At 41.8% G+C, this 10897-nt stretch overlaps 1 long non-coding RNA gene across 1 annotated transcript; it reads left to right on the forward strand.

Moving 5' to 3' along the window:
• Positions 1-9745, forward strand: LOC114092292 (uncharacterized). Its single transcript, XR_003582672.3, has 2 exons — positions 1-1274; positions 7448-9745. It is a non-coding gene; the product is annotated as an uncharacterized lncRNA (long non-coding RNA).
• The last annotated feature ends 1152 nt before the right edge of the window (positions 9746-10897 follow it).

Raw genomic sequence — 10897 nt, forward strand, 5'->3', positions numbered from 1 at the left:
AAGAGAAAAACATCAAACAAATCCTTCTTGAAGAACATAGTAAACTAAGCACCTGACCAGTATTCCGTGCTTTCAAAGTCATCAGAAACAAGGCCTAAGGAACTGTCACAGCCATGAGCAGCCTAAGGAGTTGTGACTAAGTGCTCCTGCTCTGTGCTACCCTGTGTGGGATTCTGAAACAGAAAAGAATATTACATTAAAACAGGAAATCTAAATTATATGCTTTAGTTGATATTAATATATCAGTGTCAGTTCATTAACTATGACAAATACTCCACACTAATTTGTTAGTAGGAGAAATTGGATGTAAGCTATAAAGGGACTGTACTATTTTTGCCATTTTTCCATAAGTCATTTTTATAAACCTCAAAAATATATAAAAATGTATAATGTTTGAAGCATGAAGATACATCATTATATACAAAACAAAGTGCAGGACCAACAATGGGAGAAAGACATAAGTAACAATGGCTCTCTACCAGATATCATTCTTTAGAAAGGCAAAGTATAAGCAGTTTGGAGGAGATTGACATTCCTGTCTCGACTTTATCACCAACAAATCATATAATTTTGCAAAAAATGATAAAAACTCTTTAATATTTGTCTCTGAACTCTGCCTCCTGAAAATGACACTCTCAATAAATAAAATTCACAAATCGTGAGATTTCACTATACAAAGTCCTTAGTCATTCTTGTAATTTAGTCATACAGATATGAGTACCTATAGTTTTTATTATTTTTACCTAAGATTATTACAGCTTCTCTATATGAGAATTGAGAAATCTTTTCATCTCTGTACAGTTTTAATTTCTCAATTCTCTATAAGTTGTTTGCCCCTTATCAGTTTTAGAAGCAAACTCCATAGTGCCCAAATTCTAAAAAAGATCTAGGGTTGGAAGTGGGTTGGGAGTCTCATGAATTCCAAGTTCAGGTTTCCACTGATAATAGCAGTCAAGGTGTTATGAATTTCCTTATATGAATGAACTTGCTTTACTGTCAATGATAATCTGTGACCAACTGTTTCAGAACCTTTTTGGAAGAACCATGTAAAGTCTTTTTAAGATTTTCAAGAGAAAGAATCAAGTCAAACACAAGTAACTAATTGTATACTCAAAATATAAATGTTTACCTTTAGTTTTATACATCTAAGAGAATGTTTTATCCCAGAACTTAGGAGTGAGCTTCAGTGGAACAGCAACCTAGTCAGTCCCCTCCTGGGTTGGCGCCTCTACTCATGGTCTACAATGGATGTGGAAGATTGCTCAGGAGGGAAGGTAAAGTCCTGACTTCATCTCTTCTAGGTCAAATAAATATCCTCTTCTTTTTTCACTTTTCTTCCCTTTCTGGTTCTTTCAGCCTGTGCTATTGATATTTCCTTTCTGAATATGAAGTTTTCCAGGCCCTTAACATTTACATGAAGACTAGGAAACCTCTGTTTTCTTGAATGATGATGTCTCATAAAATATAAAATATTCAGACATACTTTATGATAACGTTCATACTCTGCCTAATTTTGCAAAGTTAAATTTTGTTAAAAAAAAAAAACATGTTTCTCCTAATTAATCATAGTTAAACATTAGCCCATTTTTCAGTTTGTTTTGTTTAATATTTAAAGACCAAACTCTGTTAAGTCTTTATACTGTAAGAAAGTCCTCACTTGCACTTGCCAGATTCTGCCTGGTCAGTCCTGGGAGCTGCTTCTGAGCTCCATGGTACCCTGGGCAGATACGAGCTTCTATTCTTAGAACTGGGTCGTTATGCTCATGTGCTACTGAATTGCAAGGCTTTTCTATAGCTTCGGTTACATATATATAACTTCTCTGGAAAGGCCTCTGGCACTCTTGGAAATTAAAAGTACTCCATGAATACAGGGCAATATGGTATTAAAAATTTAATCACTTCAATTTTTTCCATGAAGAATAAAGAACCATGAGGAATAAAAGTTACCAAAAAAAAAAATTAGAAGGTCAAAATTTAGAAGATGAACTATTCTGGAAGTTTCAACAGGCCTATAAATGGTTTTGTTGCTTGTGCTCCCTGAATGTAGAGTCTGCCTGTCTTTGTGTGAGCTGAGCTACCAAAGACCATCTTCACAGGGGCAATGAAAAGCTAACTTAGAAGAATGGCTAGAATGAAGCTTTCCACATGTCTCCTCCAGCCACATGCCCGGTGCACTTTGTCCCTGCAAGGCAGGATCAGGTGGCCACTGGTTTGAAGAGCAGATTGCCTCTGCTGTCCTTCCTGTGCACAGGGAACACCTCTGCTGACCTTCCTATGCTGGAGTGGGGAAGGGAATTGTGTCAAGGAAAGTGAGATCAGTTCCTAGGGAAACCCTTGATACCAGTACTCTCTGTGGAGTCCCCTGTTTCCCACTGTGGAGGCCAAAGATGATTTCCCAGTGTTTCAATCAACCCCTGAGGTGTTCTTATTTTCCAGCAAGTGTACCCTTCTAGTCATCTGATTGCATTGTGACATATCTTTATGACAGAAAAATACCTTTTCACCACTTCTTCTTGGTGTGGTAGTGCAGATAGTCCAGTAACTGAATATTTATCTGCATACTTGTTTCCATTATCTGAGAATCTCAAGGGAATCTTGACATTAGTTTTTGCCACCTCTAGGCTGAGAGATGGAAAAGTTGGGTCAGAAATTTGGGCAGTAACCTAGCCCTCATGAACTTCATTTCAGAACATACTCCTTTTTTACTCCAAAAGACCTGTCCTCAAACCCCTAATGAATTAAATATCCTAAATCAGTGCAAGAATTCCTTATGCAGGGGCACTGTGGCCAAGAGAAGTCAACTAACTCTCTGCCACTGATATGAACTGTAGAAGAACCAAGCACAGCAGAGATCCTTCAAGTAAAGTCACAGCACAACTTGAAGCTTTTCCAGTTGGTTGAGGCCTACTCAGAATTGACCAGCATACACCAGGACAGATGAAAATCACACTATGAACCTGGAAACCTTTGTCTCATCTCTCCTGCTGACTACCCAGTCCCAAATTAAGGGAACAGTGGTAGAATGTCAAGAACGGACTGATGCTCAGGTACTGGCAGCAGCTCCTTAAGTTTGGAGATAATCTAAAGAAAGGCAAAGACAAAAAGCGGAGCCTAAAAACTCTTGTGTTGACCTCTCAGGACTCTTTACTAAAGGAGATAATCCCTACTCTGGCCAGACTCAGAAGATAGAAAAGGAAGAAGAGAAAGCTATTGTAAAGTGCAGGAGAAAGGCCTGTGAAAGACTAAGGATGAGGTAGTTGCAAAGACTGGGAAGTCAGAAAAGCCTAGCAAGAAGAAACAGCTGAAAATACTTGGATGTTGGCTCAAAAGTGACAGTTCTGTGAGTCTCAAGTCTTAGGTGGGAGCTGATGGCCATCTGTGTCAGTGATCTGGGCTTTGCCTGATCTGTCCTTGCCTTTTCTGGCAGGTAGCGCTCTACTTATTCTGTTTCCTGTGAGAACTCCCACTTCCCATCTGGTGACAATTTAGTGTAAGGCCTTGCTGCTGGGATCAGCCCTCTTTTATTCCTTGTCCTCTGTGATACGCAGATAGGTAGATATGCTGCTAAGGAAAGTGCCTTTCTCCTAATTATCCTGTAGCCTACTGGGGAAGAGACATGTTCAGATCAAAGATGACTACATTCTGTACTCCAGAGGGACTGTTCATGGACCTCCCTGAAAGCAGGGTGCCAGAATTAGTTAATGTGTACCTTCTGGAATAAAAGAGACACAGAGAAAAGTGCCAGTCTCACACCATGCTGGCACAGCACCCCAAAATGAAACAAATCTTTGCATCACTCTGGGCCTTAGGAAATAACAACACTGGTTTAATTCAAGATATGGGACCAATAAAAACAGCTACAAAAAAGATAAGACCTGGCCTGTGTAAAACAATGTTCTTTGTTATGAGCTCAATTAGAAGGGATAAAACTTTCTATAAAAAAATTACAAGGGATAATTAAAAAAGGACATTCACCCTCACAATACTACCATACAATAAAGAAGGAAGGTAAATTTCATGAAGATATGTAGATTGGTATGATATAATGCAGAAATAAATAAATCCCTTCTGGCATCCCATCAACTCCCATAGTCACTACCCTGCAACTGTTCTGACTCTGGTATCATCATCTGCAAAGAACTGCCTTCAATCAATCTAAGTTCGGCTTTCCCACCCCACCCCCAACCCCATCCCCTAGTGGATATAGTCTAAATATTTGTTTGCTTTTATTTACAAAAGAGCTCAATATTTATAACAAAGTATTCTCCAAGAGTTTTGGGGCTCCCCTACTATTTTCTCTAGTCATTTGTAGGAAATTTGTCCCACCAAGGAGACCTATGATTAAACAATACTTGCACATGAAGGTTTGCCTACAGCCTCAAAAATTAAAGAGCAGTGCACAACTGATGCTCTACTGCAATACTTTGCTTCCCAGGTCATAAAGCCTCGGTAGACAAGTTGCAGCACTGCCAAGCCAAAGTCAAATATTAGAGCATCTATTGCAGGTGAAGTCTATAAGGTATTGCAATCTTGGGGTAAACTGATTTTGCATACAAGAGGGTACTAGGCAATGGATCCCTGCCTTTTTTTTTTTTCCTTCAGTACTTGGGCCTATACAGGGCCTGGTGCCTGCTGGGCAAGCATTGTACCACTGAGATACCTCTCCAGTCCTGGATCACAGCTTTTGCCAAGTGTAAAAAAAAACCTCTGGCAATCTGACAAGCACCTGCATAACTTTAGACATTCTGGTCTGGTCCTTAGAATCTTAAGAGGCATTTGAACAGCTAAAGTTGGATATTGCCTCTCCTCCAGCTTTGGAGATTTCAGATTTTGAAAAACTTTTCCATTTAAAAATAAAGGTACTTTGGAGATTTCAGATTTTGAAAAACTTTTCCATTTAAAAATAAAGAGCATTGACTTAAAACTTGGAATTGGAGTATAGACAAACAGTTTACTCCTCGGTTCTAGGTGCCACAGTGCTGGAAGTAATGTGGCTCTGTGAACAAGAGCCAGCATGGCATTCTTACTGAAAAGGCGCTCTGACCTTGGTCACTTGATGTATTTGCATGCCCACATGCTACAACCTTGGAGCATACAAATCCCAGCATTTTTCAGGGAACTATTAACAATGAGCAAGCATTATTTTCCAATCCTAATATTGTACTCTGGAGGTGCAATCTCCTAAAACTTGGTGCCCTCTTACCAGGTCCTGATTAAATAGATGGCTCTGGTTGTGCAATTATAATAGAATATATCAGGATCTGACCTGATTTATCAGATGTTCTAGGCCAAAATTCAGATTTGGTCATGTTTTCTGTTGGGTCATGCACCTAGGATAAGAAGGACCAACTTCCTCTCCTGTGGTATGTGATGTTGGAGGCTTGTGTCTTCTATGGAATTAAGTTGGCACAAGTAGTAAGTAAAAGCAGTTACCAGAGCAGTTCTTGGTTCTGGACTTTCATAGTAGGTAGGTCGTAAATATTTGTTTGTTGTCTGTCATGCAACAGAGCAAAAACAAAAAATAAATAAATAATTTAAGTAGGGGAGTCGAACTTAGGTGAGAACTAAAAACAATCTTCTGTCAAATTGACAGCAAGTTTGCTGGGGTTTTACAACTGCTTGCTCAAAAATTATTAGTCCATTTTGTCGACAGAACTGCAAAGACTGCTGTTAAAACAGCAATCTCCAAACTTACAAGCCTCTTTTTTAATATAACAGGAACATTTGTTCATTTGCAAAAACATGCTTCACAGAAGGAAATGAACAACAGAATTATAAAAGGGACTGAAAGAAATTTGACTAGACTATGGGAATTACCTAACAAACTAATTCCTACATCACAGTCCCCATTTGCTTGGTTAGGATTACAGAAAAAGGGGAGGCAGGATTTTTGAAAACACTAAACTCTTAATATACCTACCAAAAAGATAAAATTGTTAAAAACATGAAAAAAGAGATGTGCTATCTGTAGCAGAATTCTTTGCAGGCTTCTCAGGGTAAGGCCAGGAAGTGCTCCCTGACCAACCTTATCAGGAACCTGGTGGCATTTGATTTCCTAGGATGAGTGGATGCAGAAGGTAAGAGAGTCTGCCCCCAAGTGTAGGTGACCTCTGGGTGCCCAAAGGCTTTGCTTCCTCAGAAGCCAGTCTGCAGGCAGTGGGGGATGCAAAGCACAGCCAATCGAAGGGCATCATTTTATGTCTTCTGTTTTTCTGGAATCATGCAGATGTTTGCAGATTCCTAAAAGCCCCAGTCTTCTGAGAAGTGGAACAAACAAATCAAACTCAAGGTAAAAACAAAAACCCCTCCTTGGATAAGATCCAGTCATATACCGGTTAAACTGACCAAGAGCTTAACCACTACCGTTGTTAAAAATTAGATTGAGTATGGAGATTCCTGGGAAAGCTGGGAATGGAACCACCATTTGACCCAGCTATTGCCCTTCTCGGACTATTCCCTGAAGACCTTAAAAGAGCGTACTACAGGGATACTGCTACATCGATGTTCATAGCAGCACAATTCACAATCGCTAGACTGTGGAACCAACCCAGATGCCCTTCAATAGATGAATGGATAAAAAAAATGTGGCATTTATACACAATGGAGTATTATACAGCACTAAAAAATGACAAAATCATGGAATTTGCAGGGAAATGGATGGCACTAGAGCAGATTATGCTTAGTGAAGCTAGCCAATCCCTAAAAAACAAATACCAAATGTCTTCTTTGATATAATGAGAGCAACTAAGAACAAAGCAGGGAGGAAGAGCAGGAAGAAAAGATTAACATTAAACAGATACATGAGGTGGGAGGGAAAGGGAGAGAAAAGGGAAATTGCATGGTAATGGAAGGAGATCCTCATTGTTATACAAAATTACATATAAGAGGTTGTGAGGGGAATGGGAAAATAAACAAGGAGAGAAATGAATTACAGTAGATGGGGTAGAGAGAGAAGATGGGAGGGGAGGGGAGGGGAGATAGTAGAGGATAGGAAAGGTAGCAGAATACAACAGTTACTAATAGGGCAATATGTAAAAATGTAGATGTGTAACCGACGTGATTCTGCAATCTGTATTTGGGGTAAAATTGGGAGTTCAAAACCCACCTGAATCAAATGTATGATATGATATGTCAAGAGCTTTGTAATGTTTTGAACAACCAATAAAAAAAAAAATTAGATTGAGAGTTGGGGTGCAGCTCAGTAGAACAGCAGCACTTACCCAGCATGTGCAAGGCCCAGGATTTCATCCCCAGCAGCTCAATAAAGAAAGAAATAAGAGTGAAAATAAAATTAGAATGAGTGCTGCAAGCAAGCATGGACTTTCTCCCTTGGAATTCGTATCGGCAGGCCTGTGAATTTGGCTCAGAGGCTAAATCCTGTGCCTGATTAGACTGAATCCTCTCATTATCTTGTTCAGTACTTAAAAAGCTTTCCTCTTCCCCCCAGAAATCCTGAGTCTCAAATTCCTACATCATAAAGATCTAGAAGTATCTGCCAGAGGAAGTCTGCCACACCTCTCAACCAGAAGACTTGGTCTACATGAAAGCTGACTGCCACCATGCTGAAAAGGGCCCTTTCAAGTGCTTAGATGACCCACTCAGCTATCAGTAAAGGCAAATGGCTGGGATCCTGCTTCTGTGTGAAGCCAGCACCGCAGGAGGGCTACACTGTGGTCCCCATAAAGGACCTAAAACATCAGTTTCTAAAGTAACTGGCATTGAACTCAACTGCAAAGAAGCAGACTGGGAAATGCATTGGTATTCTCATAGGCTGCTTGGTCTCCTGTCATTCCAGTTACTGTGAGGATCACATTTACTGGAAAACAGCATTCTTTGTTCCACTTCTGTTTCTCTGCATTCCCAATAATACTGCCCACAGCCACACGTCTGGCCAGCTCAAAATTGTGCTCCCAGTATGAACTTGATCTGGAATAGGGTGTCCAACAGGCTGATTTTGGCAGAAAACAGTGAGACCATCTGCTCTAGTACTTTTTGATAATAACCAAGTAAAAATTAATGTGCATCTAGGTATTCAAACTCTAAATTTGGCACAAAAGTGTTTGATTGAAAGGATGATGTAGTAGAGGAAAGCATTTAATTGAGAGACAAACTGCAAAAGACAGGTCTTGACCGTCTTTTCATTTCATCTGCCCTTTACCATTAGCTTTTTGTGAAGTTGGGTTTGTGCAGAAATGCAAAACCTCCTCCTGAATGAAGCTGTGTGCGAAGCTGTGAATGAAGCCCTGCTCTCATTTAGGAACCTGTCCTCAAGGATCAGGCTCAGTCCTTTGGAGGAAAGGAACCCCTGACCACTCACTCTATTGACCACCCCCAGGAGCCTCTTTTCCCTGTTCCCAGTTTGATTCCTGCTTTCTAATTTGGATTTTTTAATCCTCAGGAAAAGGGCAAGCCTCCCCTTCTCTCCTGATTCTACTACCTCCCCATCCCTAAAATTTGAGCAGCTAGCACAGTGAGCACCCAGAGATGTGTTTCTTTCCCTCTTTCTCCCTCCCCCTCCCCCTCCCTCCACCTCACTCCCTTCAGCCCTAGAGCATCCTTGAGTCTCCTCTTTCTAAGCCTGCCCACTGGTAAGCACTGCCCAGAGTGCCCTTCCGGGGTGGACCTGCTGTGATTTCATAGCACTCCACTGAAGCCACCCTGTGCACACACCACCATGGCTGGTTCATCCTCAGCTCTGCATGCTGTGTGCCAACAGGAGCACAGGTCTGCCCAGGTTAAGTGAGCACACATGGCTGTCACACTGGGAGCTCCACCAGGCTCAGCTGACTCATCTCTACATCTGAGTGCCTGTACTAGCAGGCCATAGGGAAATGTTTGAATCAAAGTCCTGTGTCTCTCTGGCTAGAGAAAGCAACACAGCTGGTCCTCCCTCTCTCTCTTTTCTGACTCTGTAGCAGCCTGCACAGGAGCTGCCCTTCAGAGGGAGTTCCAGCACTGAGGTACAAATATTCATAGGCCACAACATTTACAGACCAGAGGGGCATGGCAGTTCCCCTCTAGTCCTTAGCTTTAGCCACTCATGGGAGGCTACAGCAGTCTTACCTACCTTTAGCCTCCCACGAGAACCAGAGGTCTTCTGGACCAACCCCTACATGCAGTGCTGATTTTCCTGGTCACTGAGCATGGGCACCTAGATGCTGGGGAGGCTGCCTGAGACTGTGCAGTGTGACTCATCTGAGGGAGGAGGCTGGCCTGGCCATGCACCAGGTCCTAGTGGCAATCATATCCCAAATTCACCCAAGAACAGACCTGTCTTCCCACAGTCCCTGGATGTGGCTCCTTATTATAGGCAGGACATAGCTTAGAGACTAACAGCTGCTTCCAGAATTCTTAAGAAGCACTGGATCTGATTTGGGCAAGTAAATACCACCCAGCCCCTTCTTACTCTCCTTTGCAGGCATTCTAAAACCCAGAGGGGTTGACAGGAGGTGGGCAGTAAGGACAGATGGGTTCCAGGGAAACCTCTGGGTTCCATACCTGCACTTCAGACAGAGAGGAAGGCTTGGCATTTGTGTGATATTTATTGAGCTTACCTGTGCACTCGGCACTGCTGAATCCTTTGCATTCATTATTTTATTTAATTCCCCCAAACAGCAATAACAACCTACTGATAAAGTGGATGTGTTCAGTAAGTGAGGCCTAATTAAGCTGCATAACGTGTAATTGGATTATGTTCAACTCTCCACACATGTTATACCATCATTTAAAAGCCCTGTAAAGCTCATGCTGTTGTCCTTTTTTTTTTTTTTTTTAAAGAAACTAAGACAGTTTGATCCTTGAGTTCAGATTCATAACCACTCTGCACTACAAAGTGACTCCAAGGATCTGTTCTCAAAACGACTGCCCAGAAGGGATGCCAGCACCCTCCAAGCCACCCTTCTCACATGGGATCCCATTAAATTCTCTCCCACCCTTTGGACCTGCAGCCCCCACCCCTGCCTACCTGCCTCTCACTTTGAGGACAAAGACCTTCATGAATTTCTCACCCACCAAACACAGCTGGAGCCTCCAGGTTCTATTTCTAGAAGCCATTCAAAAGCTCTCAGCTCTGAAGAAGAATGAATCAGGGATTATGTTCACTTTATGGATACATTATTATTTTTTTAATGAAGGAGTTCATTCTGTGGGTTCCCTCACCTAACAGCTGCTAGGCTTCCCTAGGAACACTCTGAAATTTGACCCATAACTAGCCATCCAGCAGAGATACTGAGGAGACAGGAGGTTGCCAGAGAGGATTTTGATCTTCATATAGAAATCACTGATACTTGAAAACAAAAGCATCTCTGGAATTTCAGTGAGTTCCATGGGGAAATACATCATTTTGTTTTTGTGTTTCATAATAACTTTATGTCATAATAACCCTCAAGGGTAGTGCCTATAGTTCAAAATGGAGGAGTAGACAGAATATAGAGGTGTTTCCTCAACCTTCTGATGGACAGCCTCCTTGGTCTCAGGGCCTTTACACTGGCTGCTCCCTCCTCTTAGAAACTCCCACCAGTTATCTGTGTGGGTGTTCCCCCTTCCTTCAGGTCTCTGCCCAAACTACAACTTCTCAGAGAGGCCTTCCTGAACCATCTTATATAAGGTCCCCACACAAACCTGCTCCCCGCTTTCCCTTGCTTCTCCTACACAGTGTCTCTTGTCTGACAATGTCCACACACACACATTTTCTTGCTGGTATGTTGCCTGTCTCCTCTCACTGGAATATAAGCTTCGTGGTGGCAGGTCACAAGTTCCATCCTCAGCATGGTGCACAGGACTAGGCACATAGTAGGTGTTCCATGTAATGCACTTCCAAAGTTGGTTTTCCTTTTGGAAACTTCATGTGTTTTGTCACAGATACCAGCCTGCTTCATTTAAGTTTCAGTCTGCTCCC

The sequence above is a fragment of the Marmota flaviventris genome, chromosome 12, assembly GCF_047511675.1.
Source record: "Marmota flaviventris isolate mMarFla1 chromosome 12, mMarFla1.hap1, whole genome shotgun sequence".
Lineage (NCBI taxonomy): Eukaryota > Metazoa > Chordata > Mammalia > Rodentia > Sciuridae > Marmota > Marmota flaviventris.